Below are 15,984 nucleotides of genomic sequence, written 5' to 3'. Positions count from 1 at the left end.
GGACCTGAAGCCAGATCTGAAGCTGGACCTGACACCAGATCTGATGCCGGACCTGACGCCAGACCTAAAGCCATATCTAAAGCTGGTCCTGATGCAAGACCTGATGCCAGACCTGATGCCGGACATGACACAGACCTGATGCTGGACCTGACACTGAACCTGACGCCAAACCTGATGCCAGACCTGACGCCAGACCTGATGCTGGACCTGACATAGGACATGAAGCCAGATCTGAAGCTGGACCTGATGCCAGACCTAATGCCGGACCTGATGTCGAACCTGAAGCCAGATCTGAAGCTGGACCTGATGTTGGACCTGGAACCAGATCTGAAGCTGGACCTGATGCCAGACCTAAAGCCAGATCTGAAGCTGGACCTGATGCTAGACCTGATGCCGGACCTGACACAGACCTGATGCCAGACCTGACACTGAACCTGACGCTGGACCTGACACCGGACCTGATGCCGGACCTGACATCGGACCTGAAGCCAGATCTGAAGCTGGACCTGATGCTAAACCTGATGCTGGACCTGATGTCAGACCTGAAACCAGATCTGAAGCAGGACCTGATGCCAAACCTAATGCCGGACCTGATGTCAAACCTGAAGCCAGATCTGAAGCTGGACCTGACGCCGGACCTAATGTTGGAACTGGAGCCAAATCTGAAGCTGGACCTGACGCCAGACCTGATGCCGGACCTGAAGCTGGACCTGATGCTAGACCTGACGTTGGGCCTGATGTCGGACCTGAAGCCATATCTGAAGCTAGACTTGACGCCAGACCTGATGCCGGACCTGACATCGAACCTGAAGCCAGATCTGAAGCTGGACCTGACGCCGGACCTGATGTCAGACCTGAAGCCAGATCTAAAGCTGGACGTGACGCTGGACCTGATGCCGGACCCGACACTGGATCTGAAGCCAGACCTGATGCCGGACCTGAAGCTGCACCTCACACCAGACCACGCAGGGCGAATCTTTTTGCTCAATTCTAATTGAAAATGTAAAAATATTTGTCCCTTTGTGGGTGAAAATCCAGTGAGAAGGAGATCAGGAGTGTGGAGGATTTCTCTGAGGACATGTGACCTACAATGTTTCCATGTGTGATCTCTAATTAGCACAAACATTAGAGATGCAGGAAATCCCTTGATACAATGTGAAGACTGCAGTAGGAATGGAGGAAATTCTCCTGGATTCTTCCCCTCGCTCCTGACACCACTTTGCTGCTAATCATTTATGTTCTAGTCGTGTTCACGCCGCTGATTAAACCCTTTAAGGAAAACTCTTCAGTGGTCTGTGAAATGTGCTAAATGCCGAGATGGAGACACGCGATGGTTTACGAATATTTGATGTGATCCAGGTTATTTACACAGTTTTAGAAAACAGCTGCTTGGACGAGATCCAGGCAATGAGCTGAGCTCAGAAGGAGAGGAAAATTAGCAGAATTGTCCGTATATAACCCAGAGTATTGGGAACTGTGATGATGATGGAAGAGGAAAGGGCCAGAAATGTGACAACAGCAGAAATCTGATCCCTTCAAGGTGAAGTTACAAAGATGCAAAGTTCTAAGGATGAAATCTCCACAAATATTCCAATTATAAAAGAAACATTTCCCTCTTGTAACTTGTCTCTTTTTAGCATAATCATGAATGATGTTCCATCTAAGGAGGTCCCGCTCTGCGGCTGGTGGTCTTCACTCCAGCCATTGCCAGGGTGGTACTTATGGGGCCACATAGCAAACGTTGTAAAGTCTTCTACACCCTGACAACCGATAGTAAGAAGTGAGAGCAGGAAATGAAAAGATAAAGGGTCAGTCCGATACCTGTAAAGCCCCTTATAAATATATTATTTCTATCTCCTAAGCACTTTTGGAATTTATTATAACAGTCCTGGCCATTCTCCCTGCACAGCCGATCCCTGCATCTGATTCCTTACTTTTCTTCCCGAGATTTTTCATTTGAGGGGAGTCTCATAGGAGGAGGTCTCTGCAGTGTATCTAGTTTCAGGACCACCCTGTAATGATTAAAGTAGTCGTACGAGAATAAATATACATAAACATAAATATACATAAATATACTTAAACAGCGGACACTTACGTCATGGATGAAAGTGTCATCGCAGCATAGTCTGATTATTCCTTTTTATTAAAAAGTTGAGATATTTTCACAGTTTTCTACCACTAAAGTCATAATGGTCAAAGACCCGAATCAATTATGTCCATCCAGCGTCTCTATATTCCTGAAAGGCAGGGAAAAGTCAAAAACTTGTTTTTGCATCAATGCATATATTTTTGGCTAATATGTATTAGTGCTGTTTGGCTGCATTAGGTTTTTGCACTTTTTGCCTTCCACAGTCTCTGTATCAGTAGCACAGACAGAAAAGGGCCCTTGTGCAAGAGCAATATATGGGCCCTTTACTGTCCAATAGTTCTGCTTTGACAGAAGCTCCTTGCTGCATTGGAGGTGGATGTGGCCCCTGAACACTTCGGCCCCTGAGCAGCTGTATCAATGATATATCTGCCCCTGTTCTGTGATACATTGTCTCTTTTTGGCTGCAGAATGAGTTAACTGAAAATCAGTCAGTGAACTCCTTCTGACACAATGGTACATAACTCTTCTTTTTCTTCATTTGAGCTCCTCTAATGTTGCTGTGAATTGGTTGAGAGAAATTCATGCAAAGTGAGATAAGAGCTAAATGTCAGAATAATTAGTCCGTTATGCGATTTTCCGTTAACTCATCCTCCAGCCGGTAACAGACAGTGCGACAGCTAACAAAGGCAAACGGTGCAACATTGTTACTAAAACTCAACTGCAAACATATTTTTACACAAAAATAGTTGCTACAAAATAAAATTAAAAAAGTGCCAATAAAGGCGCCCATATCATTTATGTTTATGTGAGATCAGTGAGCGAGATAGTACATAGCTGGGGAGACAGATCTGTCACTCAGGATTGTGGAAAAGTTGGGTGGTGTCCAAAGTGGTCCGAACTTGTCCGGAGTAATATGGAGCTGATTCAGGAGGATGGACGCAGGTTTATACTCGTGTGATACAATCGCTTCACTCTAAGCTACAATGTAACAGCGTTCAGCTGATTCCGTCCACACAAGATGAAGGAGGCGAAACGCAGTGATCTCCGGCCGCCATGATAGCGTTCGCTCCCAGATTCTCCTGCGGCTCTGCCTGCAACACTGCAGAATTATCTGCTGCCTCCAGAAGTCATTAAAGTCTCTGAGAACCCATGTCTTCTGCACAAATGTATCGATATTTTCAGCATGAATAAAATATAACATTTCTGCTCACATCTAACTGCATCATTTAAAATCTCAAATGAGGAAGGACGACCGCGTCCGCAGCGGCGCTGACAGAGATGGCGCAGAGGAGAGACGTCCCTGAGGCCAACATGGCAGACGTCAGAACCGCTGCCATTGGTCCACTAAGCCGAGCATAAAAAAGGATGAAAATTGGCAGAAACGCGCTGGAAACTCTGCCGTCTTGGGAAATGTAAACTGCTAACAAACCTAGAAAGCATCCGAGGTCGCCGCGAGGACAGGAGCCGAAATAACCCGCGAAGGTGGAAGCCGCATCCTTCATGTCTGGGGTGAGATATCCTGCGCGGAATTCACACTAAACACATTACCGGAGCAGGTCACAGTCACTGATGAAAGGTCTGCTCATAACATACAAAATGCCGGAAAAAGAAGGTGGGGAATTGTGAATGGCCAGAGAATGAAGAATGAAGATCACATAGAAATATTCAGACAAGAAATGGATGGGAATCCTCTGTTTTTCTAATTCTATCATTTTATTCTAATTCTCCAGGAGTTATGTACACCACGTCCATCTACAGACTGGCAATGCCGCAGATATCTGGTGAGAAAACAATTTACTGACTTCTATGGAAAAGAGTATGCAAAATTATATGGACAGAGAAAGGAGAAAGTGAACTGTGCTCATTGCCTAGGAGCTCCCCCTAGTGGTGGCTGCAAACAGGATCTTATCATGTATCTCTGTATACAGGGAGCTCCCCCTAGTGGTGGCTGCAGACAGGATCTTATCATGTATCTCTGTATACAGGGAGCTCCCCCTAGTGGTGGCTGCAGACAGGATCTTACCATGTATCTCTGTATACAGGGAGCTCCCCCTAGTGGTGACTGCAGACAGGATCTTATCATGTATCTCTGTATACAGGGAGCTCCCCCTAGTGGTGACTGCAGACTGGATCTTATCATGTATCTCTGTATACAGGGAGCTCCCCCTAGTGGTGACTGCAGACAGGATCTTATCATATATCTCTGTATACAGGGAGCTCCCCCTAGTGGTGGCTGCAAACAGGATCTTATCATGTATCTCTGTATACAGGGAGCTCCCCCTAGTGGTGGCTGCAGACAGGATCTTATCATGTATCTCTGTATACAGGGAGCTCCCCCTAGTGGTGGCTGCAGACTGAATCTTATCATGTATCTGTATACAGGGAGCTCCCCCTAGTGGTGGCTGCAGACAGGATCTTATCATGTATCTCTGTATACAGGGAGCTCCCCCTAGTGGTGGCTGCAGACTGAATCTTATCATGTATCTCTGTATACAGGGAGCTCCCCCTAGTGGTGGCTGCAGACAGGATCTTATCATGTATCTCTGTATACAGGGAGCTCCCCCTAGTGGTGGCTGCAGACAGGATCTTATCATGTATCTCTGTATACAGGGAGCTCCCCCTAGTGGTGGCTGCAGACTGAATCTTATCATGTATCTCTGTATACAGGGAGCTCCCCCTAGTGGTGGCTGCAGACAGGATCTTATCATGTATCTCTGTATACAGAGAGCTCCCCCTAGTGGTGGCTGCAGACAGGATCTTATCATGTGTCTCTGTATACAGGGAGCTCCCCCTAGTGGTGACTACAGACAGGATCTTATCATGTGTCTCTGTATACAGGGAGCTCCCCCTAGTGGTGGCTGCAGACAGGATCTTATCATGTGTCTCTGTATACAGGGAGCTCCCCCTAGTGGTGACTACAGACAGGATCTTATCATGTGTCTCTGTATACAGGGAGCTCCCCCTAGTGGTGACTACAGACAGGATCTTATCATGTGTCTCTGTATACAGGGAGCTCCCCCTAGTGGTGACTACAGACAGGATCTTATCATGTATCTCTGTATACAGGGAGCTCCCCCTAGTGGTGGCTGCAGACAGGATCTTATCATGTATCTCTGTATACAGGGAGCTCCCCCTAGTGGTGACTGCAGACAGGATCTTATCATGTATCTCTGTATACAGGGAGCTCCCCCTAGTGGTGGCTGCAGACAGGATCTTATCATGTATCTCTGTATACAGGGAGCTCCCCCTAGTGGTGGCTGCAGACAGAATCTTATCATGTATCTCTGTATACAGGGAGCTCCCCCTAGTGGTGGCTGCAGACTGGAGCTTATCATGTATCTCTGTATACAGAGAGCTCCCCCTAGTGGTGGCTGCAGACAGGATCTTATCATGTATCTCTGTATACAGGGAGCTCCCCCTAGTGGTGACTGCAGACAGAATCTTATCATGTATCTCTGTATACAGGGAGCTCCCCCTAGTGGTGGCTGCAGACAGGATCTTATCATGTATCTCTGTATACAGGGAGCTCCCCCTAGTGGTGACTGCAGACAGGATCTTATCATGTATCTCTGTATACAGGGAGCTCCCCCTAGTGGTGGCTGCAGACAGGATCTTATCATGTTTCTCTGTATACAGGGAGCTCCCCCTAGTGGTGGCTGCAGACAGGATCTTATCATGTATCTCTGTATACAGGGAGCTCCCCCTAGTGGTGGCTGCAGACAGGATCTTATCCTGTATCTCTGTATACAGGGAGCTCCCCCTAGTGGTGGCTGCAGGCAGGATCTTATCCTGTATCTCTGAATACAGGGAGCTCCCCCTAGTGGTGATTGCAGACAGGATCTTATCATGTATCTCTGTATACAGGGAGCTCCCCCTAGTGGTGGCTGCAGACAGGATCTTATCATGTATCTCTGTATACAGGGAGCTCCCCCTAGTGGTGACTGCAGACAGGATCTTATCATGTATCTCTGTATACAGGGAGCTCCCCCTAGTGGTGGCTGCAGACAGGATCTTATCATGTATCTCTGTATACAGGGAGCTCCCCCTAGTGGTGACTACAGACAGGATCTTATCATGTATCTCTGTATACAGGGAGCTCCTCCTAGTGGTGTCTGCAGACAGGATCTTATCATGTATCTCTGTATACAGGGAGCTCCCCCTAGTGGTGGCTGCAGACAGGATCTTATCATGTGTCTCTGTATACAGGGAGCTCCCCCTAGTGGTGGCTGCAGACAGGATCTTATCATGTATCTCTGTATACAGGGAGCTCCCCCTAGTGGTGACTGCAGACAGGATCTTATCATGTATCTCTGTATACAGGGAGCTCCCCCTAGTGGTGGCTGCAGACAGGATCTTATCATGTATCTCTGTATACAGGGAGCTCCCCCTAGTGGTGGCTGCAGACAGGATCTTATCATGTATCTGTATACAGGGAGCTCCCCCTAGTGGTGGCTGCAGACAGGATCTTATCATGTATCTCTGTATACAGGGAGCTCCCCCTAGTGGTGGCTGCAGACTGGATCTTATCCTGTATCTCTGTATATAGGGAGCTCCCCCTAGTGGTGGCTGCAGACAGGATCTTATCATGTATCTCTGTATACAGGGAGCTCCCCCTAGTGGTGGCTGCAGACAGGATCTAATCATGTATCTCAGTATACAGGGAGCTCCCCCTAGTGGTGGCTGCAGACAGGATCTTATCATGTATCTCTGTATACAGGGAGCTCCCCCTAGTGGTGACTGCAGACAGGATCTTATCATGTATCTCTGTATACAGGAAGCGCCCCCTAGTGGTGGCTGCAGACAGGATCTTATCATATATCTCTGTATACAGGGAGCTCCCCCTAGTGGTGGCTGCAGACAGGATCTTAGTATATATCTCTGTATACAGGGAGCTCCCCCTAGTGGTGGCTGCAGACAGGATCTTATCATGTATCTCTGTATACAGGGAGCTCCCTTTAGTGGTGGCTGCAGACAGGATATTATCATGTATCTCTGTATACAGGGAGCTCCCCCTAGTGGTGGCTGCAGACAGGATCTTATCATGTATCTCTGTATACAGGGAGCTCCCCCTAGTGGTGGCTGCAGACAGGATCTTATCATGTATCTCTGTATACAGGGAGCTCCCCCTAGTGGTGGCTGCAGACTGGATCTTATCATGTATCTCTGTATACAGGGAGCTCCCCCTAGTGGTGACTGCAGACAGCATCTTATCATGTATGTCTGTATACAGGGACCTCCCCCTAGTGGTGGCTGCAGACAGGATCTTATCATGTATCTCTGTATACAGGGACCTCCCCCTAGTGGTGGCTGCAGACAGGATCTTATCATGTATCTCTGTATACAGGGAGATCCCCCTAGTGGTGGCTGCAGACTGGATCTTATCATGTATCTCTGTATACAGGGAGCTCCCCCTAGTGGTGGCTGCAGACAGGATCTTATCATGTATCTCTGTATACAGAGAGCTCCCCCTAGTGGTGGCTGCAGACAGGATCTTATCATGTGTCTCTGTATACAGGGAGCTCCCCCTAGTGGTGACTACAGACAGGATCTTATCATGTGTCTCTGTATACAGGGAGCTCCCCCTAGTGGTGGCTGCAGACAGGATCTTATCATGTGTCTCTGTATACAGGGAGCTCCCCCTAGTGGTGACTACAGACAGGATCTTATCATGTGTCTCTGTATACAGGGAGCTCCCCCTAGTGGTGACTACAGACAGGATCTTATCATGTGTCTCTGTATACAGGGAGCTCCCCCTAGTGGTGACTACAGACAGGATCTTATCATGTATCTCTGTATACAGTGAGCTCCCCCTAGTGGTGGCTGCAGACAGGATCTTATCATGTATCTCTGTATACAGGGAGCTCCCCTAGTGGTGGCTGCAGACAGAATCTTATCATGTATCTCTGTATACAGGGAGTTCCCCCTAGTGGTGGCTGCAGACAGGATCTTATCATGTGTCTCTGTATACAGGGAGCTCCCCCTAGTGGTGACTACAGACAGGATCTTATCATGTATCTCTGTATACAGGGAGCTCCCCCTAGTGGTGGCTGCAGACAGAATCTTATCATGTATCTCTGTATACAGGGAGCTCCCCCTAGTGGTGGCTGCAGACTGGAGCTTATCATGTATCTCTGTATACAGAGAGCTCCCCCTAGTGGTGGCTGCAGACAGGATCTTATCATGTATCTCTGTATACAGGGAGCTCCCCCTAGTGGTGACTGCAGACAGGATCTTATCATGTATCTCTGTATACAGGGAGCTCCCCCTAGTGGTGGCTGCAGACAGGATCTTATCATGTATCTCTGTATACAGGGAGCTCCCCCTAGTGGTGACTGCAGACAGGATCTTATCATGTATCTCTGTATACAGGAGCTCCCCCTAGTGGTGGCTGCAGACAGGATCTTATCATGTTTCTCTGTATACAGGGAGCTCCCCCTAGTGGTGGCTGCAGACAGGATCTTATCATGTATCTCTGTATACAGGGAGCTCCCCCTAGTGGTGGCTGCAGACAGGATCTTATCCTGTATCTCTGTATACAGGGAGCTCCCCCTAGTGGTGGCTGCAGACAGGATCTTATCATGTATCTCTGTATACAGGGAGCTCCCCCTAGTGGTGGCTGCAGGCAGGATTTTATCATGTATCTCTGAATACAGGGAGCTCCCCCTAGTGGTGATTGCAGACAGGATCTTATCATGTATCTCTGTATACAGGGAGCTCCCCCTAGTGGTGGCTGCAGACAGGATCTTATCATGTATCTCTGTATACAGGGAGCTCCCCCTAGTGGTGACTGCAGACAGGATCTTATCATGTATCTCTGTATACAGGGAGCTCCCCCTAGTGGTGACTACAGACAGGATCTTATCATGTATCTCTGTATACAGGGAGCTCCTCCTAGTGGTGTCTGCAGTCAAATATATTTTATCATATTTCCGCATTAGCCTTTAATCTGTATTATGCTCTACAGTTACTACAATATATTGTATATATATTGTAAATTGTCAATAAATATAACTGATTTTTCTCATACCTCCTTACTCACCGGGTAAGTGGAAATTTCCTAGTAAGATCTGTATTTTAAGGTCAGTAAACAATCATGTAAATGTTCTTATTTCTTCATCTTCCTTGTTGTGATCATAAATCTATTTGCCTTTGAAATTCCCATAAGGCTGAAGCAGAAGCTGAGTGAATAGCAGATTAATGATCCACGAATATTAAACAGGAAAGTTCTATATCTAGATGTTTATTTTATTCCTTCTACAAAAAGAAGTTCAAAGACACCGGGGCGTCTGAGTCTCTGCTCCTCTCATCTGCCATCACTGCAATTGGATAGGATTTATCACCATTTACGCAACTAATAATCAACATAACAACGACAAGTCTAATATCTATCTTCTCTTTACCCTCCTGTGCCTAGAGGGGTCACCCAGTCGCCCAAAACCCCACTACTGTTTGCCACCCTCCTACAAGTAATAGATACAGTGGGGAAAATAAGTATTTGATACACTGCCAATTTTGCAAGTTTTACCCCCTACAGGGAATGGAGGGGTCTGTAATTTTTATCATACGTACACTTCACCTGTGAGAGACAGAATTTAAAAATAAAAGCCAGAAATCACATTGTAGGATTGTTACATAATTAATTTGCATTTCATTGCATGAAATAAGTATTTGAAACAATAGAAAAACAGAACTTAATATTTGGTCCAGAAACCTTTGTTTGTAATGACAGAGGTCTGACGTCATCTGTAGTTCTTGACCAGGTTGGCAGGGATTTTGGCCCCCTCCTCCATATAGATCTTCTCCAGATCTTTCAGGGTTTGGGGCTGTCGCTGGGCAACATTGAGTTTCAGGTCTCTCCAGAGATTTTCTATTGGGTTCAGGTCTGGAGCCAGCCAAGGCCACGCCAGGATCCTGAAATGCTTCTTATGGCGCCGCTCCTTAGTTGCCCTAGCTGTGTTTCGGGTCATTGTCATGGTGGAAGACCCAGCCACGACCCATGTTCAATGCTCTTACTGAGGGAAGGAGGTTGTTTGCCAATATTTCGCGATACATGACCCCATCTATCCTCCCTTCAATACGGTGCAGTCGTTCTGTCCCCTTTGCAGAAAAGCATCCCCAAAGCATGACGTTTCCCCACCATGCCTCACGGTTGGGACGGTGTTCTTGTGGTTGTACTCATCCTTCCTCCTCCAAATACGGCAAGTGAAGTTGATACCAAAAAGTTATATTTTGGTGTCATCTGACCACATGACCTTCTCCCATGTCTCCTCTGGATCATCCACATCATTGGCAAACTCAAAGAGGCCTGGACATTGCGTGATCAGGGGACCTTGCGTGCCCTGCAGGATTTTAATCCATGATGGTGTAGTGTGTTACTAACGGGAATGTTTGAGACTGTGGTCCCAGTTTTCTTCCCGTCATTGACTAAGTCCTCCCATGTAGTTCTGCGTGGATTCTTGACCTTTTTTTAGAATCATCTTTACCCCGTGAGGTGAGATCTTGCATGAAGCCCCAGAATGAGGAAGATTGACAGCCATCTTGTGTTTCTTCCATTTTCTAATAATTGCACCAACAGTTGTTGTCTCCTCACTAAGCTGCTTGCCTATTGTCCTGTAGCCCATCCCAGCCTTGTGCAGGTCTACAATTGTGTCCCTGGTGTCCTTAGACAGCTCTTTGGTCTTGGCCATGGTGGAAAGGTTGGGGTGTGATTGTGTGTGGACAGATGTCTGTTATACAGGTAACGAGGTCAAACAGGAGCAATTAATACAGGTAATGAGTGCAGAGTAGGAGGCTTCTTACAGAAAAACTAACAGGTCTGTGAGAGGCAGAATTTCTGCTGCTTGGTCGGTGATCAAATACTTATTTCATGCAATAAAATGCAAATTAATTACAGGGGCTTCTCACTAAATTAGAATATCATCAAAAAGTGAATTTATTTCAGTTCTTCAATACAAAAAGTGAATCTCCTATATTCTATAGAGTCATTACACACAGAGTGATCTATTTCATGTGTTTATTTCTGTTAATTTTGATGATTATGGCTTACAGCCAATGACAACCCAAAAGTCATTATCTCAGTAAATTAGAATAATTAACAAAAAACACCTGGAAAGGCTCCTAAGTGTTTATAAAGGTCCCTTATTCTGTTTCAGCAGCTCCACAATCATGGGGAAGACTCTGACCTGACAGATGTCCAGAAGGCATCACTGACACACTCCACAAGGAGGGGAAGCCACAAAAGGTCATTGGTAAAGAAGCCGGCTGTTCACACAGTGCTGTATCCAAGGATATTAATGGAAAGTGGAAAAAGTGTGGTAGAAAAAGGTGCACAAGCAACCGGGATAACCGCAGCCTGGAAAGGATTGTGAAGAAAAGGCCATTTAATAATGTGGGGGAGATTCACAAGGAGCGGACGCTGCTGGAGTCATTGCTTCACCACACACAGATGTGTCCAGGACATGGGCTACAAGTGTCACATTCCTTGTGTCAGCCACTCATGACCAATAGACAACGCCAGAAGCGTCTTACCTGGGCCAAGAAGGAGAAGATCTGGACTGTGGTCAGTGGTCCAAGGTCCCAGAGTCTGGAGGAAGAGTGGAGGCCACAATCCGAGCTGCTGGAGGTCTGGTGTGAAGTCTCCACAATCAGTGATGGTTTGGGGGCCGTGTCATCTGCTGGTGTAGGTCCACTGTGTTTTATCAAGACCAAAGTCAGCGCAGCCGTCTACCAGGACATTTTAGAGCCCTTCATGCTTCCCTCTGCCGACAAGCTTCTTGGAGATGGAAATGTCATTCTCCAGCAGGACTTGGCCTCTGTCCACACTGCCAAAAGTACCAATACCTGGTGTAAAAACAACAGTATCACTGGGCTTGATTGGCAGCAAACTCGCCTGACCTTAACCGTATAGAGAATCTATGGAGTATTGTCAAGAGGAAGATGAGAGACACCAGACCCAACAATGCAGACGAGCTGAAGGCTGCTATCAAAGCAACCTGGGCTTCCATAACCCCTCAGCAGTGCACAGGCTGATCGCCTCCATGCCACGCCGCATTGATGCAGTAATTGAGGCCAAAAGAGCCCTGACCAAGTATTGAGAGCATTTACTGAGCATACATTTCAGTAGGACAATATTTCAGATTTTAAAATCATTTTTCAAGCTGGTGTTATAAAGAGCTCTAATTTACTGAGATAATGACTAGTGTGCCCATTTCTCGAGTTTTCTGAGCATGCTTGGGTGTTCTCCGAGTATCTTCGGCATGCTCATAGATTATGTGTGTGCCCTCGCAGCTGCATGATTTGCGGCTGCTAGACAGCCTGAATACATGTGGGGGGTTGCCTGTTTGTTAGGGAATCCCTATGTGTATTCAGGCTGTCTAGCAGCCACAAATCATGCAGCTAAGAGGACACACACATAATCTACGAGCATGCCGAAGATACTCGAAGAACACCCAAGCATGCTCAGAAAACTCGAGTAACGGGCACACTCGCTCATCACTAATCTTGGGTTACATCCTGCATTATACCCCAGAGCTGCACTCACTATTCTGCTGGTGCAGTCACTGTGTACATACATTACATTACTGATCCTGAATTACATCCTGTATTATACTCCAGAGCTGCACTCACTATTCTGCTGGTGCAGTCACTGTGTACATACATTACATTACTGATCCTGAGTTACATCCTGTATTATACCCCAGAGCTGCACTCACTATTCTGCTGGTGCAGTCACTGTGTACATACATTACATTATTGATCCTGAGTTACATCCTGTATTATACCCCAGAGCTGCACTCACTATTCTGCTGGTGCAGTCACTGTGTACATACATTACATTACTGATCCTGAGTTACCTCCTGTATTATACTCCAGAGCTGCACTCACTATTCTGCTGGTGCAGTCACTGTGTACATACATTACATTACTGATCCTGAGTTACATCCTGTATTATACTCCAGAGCTGCACTCACTATTCTGCTGGTGCAGTCACTGTGTACATACATTACATTACTGATCCTGAGTTACATCCTGTATTATACTCCAGAGCTGCACTCAATATTCTGCTGGTGCAGTCACTGTGTACATACATTACTGATCCTGAGTTACATCCTGTATTATACCCCAGAGCTGCACTCACTATTCTGCTGGTGCAGTCACTGTGAACATACATTACATTACTAATCCTGAGTTACATCCTGTATTATACTCCAGAGCTGCGCTCACTATTCTGCTGGTGCAGTCACTGTGTACATACATTACATTACTGATCCTGAGTTACCTCCTGTATTATACTCCAGAGCTGCACTCACTACTCTGCTGGTGCAGTCACTGTGTACATACATTACATTACTGATCCTGAGTTACATCCTGTATTATACCCCAGAGCTGCACTCACTATTCTGCTGGTGCAGTCATTGTGTACACACATTACATTACTGATCCTGAGTTACATCCTGTATTATACTCCAGAGCTGCACTCAATATTCTGCTGGTGCAGTCACTGTGTACATACATTACTGATCCTGAGTTACATCCTGTATTATACCCCAGAGCTGCACTCACTATTCTGCTGGTGCAGTCACTGTGAACATACATTACATTACTAATCCTGAGTTACATCCTGTATTATACTCCAGAGCTGCGCTCACTATTCTGCTGGTGCAGTCACTGTGTACATACATTACATTACTGATCCTGAGTTACCTCCTGTATTATACTCCAGAGCTGCACTCACTACTCTGCTGGTGCAGTCACTGTGTACATACATTACATTACTGATCCTGAGTTACCTCCTGTATTATACTCCAGAGCTGCACTCACTATTCTGCTGGTGCAGTCACTGTGTACATACATTACATTACTGATCCTGAGTTACATCCTGTATTATACTTCAGAGCTGCACTCACTATTCTCCTGTTGCAGTCACTGTGTACATACATTACATTACTGATCCTGAGTTACAGCCTGTATTATACTCCAGAGCTGCACTCACTATTCTGCTGGTGCAGTCACTGTGCACATACATTACTGATCCTGAGTTACATCCTGTATTATACCCCAGAGCTGCACTCACTATTCTGCTGGTGCAGTCACTGTGTACATACATTACATTACTGATCCTGAGTTACATCCTTTATTATACTCCAGAGCTGCACTCACTATTCTGCTGGTGCAGTCACTGTGTACATACATTACATTACTGATCCTGAGTTACATCCTGTATTATACTCCAGAGCTGCACTCACTATTCTGCTGGATGATTAAGAATGTAAATGGAATTCACCTTATGAATAACATCTTGGTTCCATCAATAACTTAATAATTAATACATTACTTCTGCAAACAATGTTGTCTTGGATAGAGGAATTAATCTGCTGCTGATAACTTTACTTATATGATATTTGTGCTGTAGGAAAGGGCCACGTTCTCCCTGCAGTAGTTCCCCATTTAATCCTACATAAGGCAGAATTAAAGAGCAGTTATGGATTTCCTGGAATTAGATTTAATACCTGCGCGCCATTTAATTTGTCATTTTAATAATAACAACATTAGTCTGATAAGTAAAACATGTAGACAATTATCCTGCTGCTGATCCTCACATCCGGTCCTGGTCCTCGGCGGCTCTTCTGCAGCATCGGCTCTGACTCCGAACCTCAGATTTCGGTGCAGGGAATATTTATACTTCACAAATTCAAGTAAAGAATTAATCACCGAGCTGCAGCGACCCAGGAAAGAAGGCAAATCTAGATCACTTTGTGTTTTTTTTTTTTGAAGATTGCATCTTTTTCTTACAAATAAATGCAATAATTTGGGAAGAAGACATGTAGAATCTCTGGTACGTACACAAAGAAAGCATAAAACGAGAAACAATTAGGCTATGTGCACACGTAGTTTTGAGCTCTGTGGATTTTTCCGCAGCGGATTTGAGAAATCCGCAGGTAAAAGGCACTGCGTTTTTCCTGCAGATTTTATGCGGATTTTGACATGCTGCAGAATGTAACCCGCAGCGTTTCCGTGCGTTTTTTTCCGCAGCATGGGCACTGCGGATTGCGTTTTCCCTAGGTTTACATTGTACTGTAAATGCATGGAAAGCTGCTGCGGATCCGCAGCAAAATCCGCAACGTGTGCACATAGCCTAAGAGTCCGTACCCAATGCACAAAATCCAATAATCTTCATTATTTAATGTACAAAAATATCAAAACACCACAAGAAGGAAAAAAGTGTAAGTACAAGGAACCCAGGTTCTGTAGGTGAAATAATAAATAACAAATCATCAATGAAAAGTAACAATCACAAACATAACAATGTGATAGTGATGAAAAGCTTAAAGTAGCAAATAGGCAGGTCGTGATTCACTATTGCATTTGCAGCTATTTTTTGTCCAGTTTCTTTTTTAGGCTGTTGGGTTTTTTCACCAATCTTTTATAGTTTTTCTGATGTTTATTTCCTACCTGCCAGGCTGCGTCTTCTTCTGGTTTTGTAATCCAGATTGTTGCAACTAATTTTTTATTTCCAACTTTTTAAATGTTGCAAAATTTCAGCACAAATGTAGTCTGGTCCCTCCACCAATCCTTCAAATGGATTTTCTTTCTTTTTTGTGCATAAAAATACTCTTGCAAGTGTTAAATTTGTTTGCAATATTTTACAGGATTACATTATTTTTTACTAAAAAGGCAAACAAAGGTAAAAGGCCAAAACAAAGCCACATCTTCTATTTTGTAAAAAAATTATCAACCCAATAAAAATGGCAATGAATACCACAAAACAAAAAGTCAAGTAAAAAAACATGATAAATGGGGTCAAAAGACTTATAAATGGACATGCGAAGATCGGTATCTGTGCAAAAATCAATGACTGCATTACCAATGGGGTGACGGAGCCAAACAGTGCAGAG

General features: G+C 45.4%; 1 long non-coding RNA gene across 1 annotated transcript in view; it reads left to right on the top strand.

The window, feature by feature from the left end:
• The first annotated feature begins 3,644 nt into the window (after nt 1-3,644).
• The window catches only part of LOC138645787 (uncharacterized), a 66,830-nt gene continuing 54,490 nt past the window's right edge, over nt 3,645-15,984 (top strand). Inside the window, exons 1-2 of the long non-coding RNA XR_011314758.1 lie at nt 3,645-3,701; nt 3,820-3,870. This is a non-coding gene — a long non-coding RNA (uncharacterized lncRNA). The remainder of the gene's footprint in view (nt 3,702-3,819; nt 3,871-15,984) is intronic.

The sequence above is a fragment of the Ranitomeya imitator genome, chromosome 7 (assembly GCF_032444005.1).
Source record: "Ranitomeya imitator isolate aRanImi1 chromosome 7, aRanImi1.pri, whole genome shotgun sequence".
NCBI lineage: Eukaryota > Metazoa > Chordata > Amphibia > Anura > Dendrobatidae > Ranitomeya > Ranitomeya imitator.
Note: the sequence above shows the minus strand (reverse complement) of the source record. Positions and strands in the feature narration are given on the sequence as shown.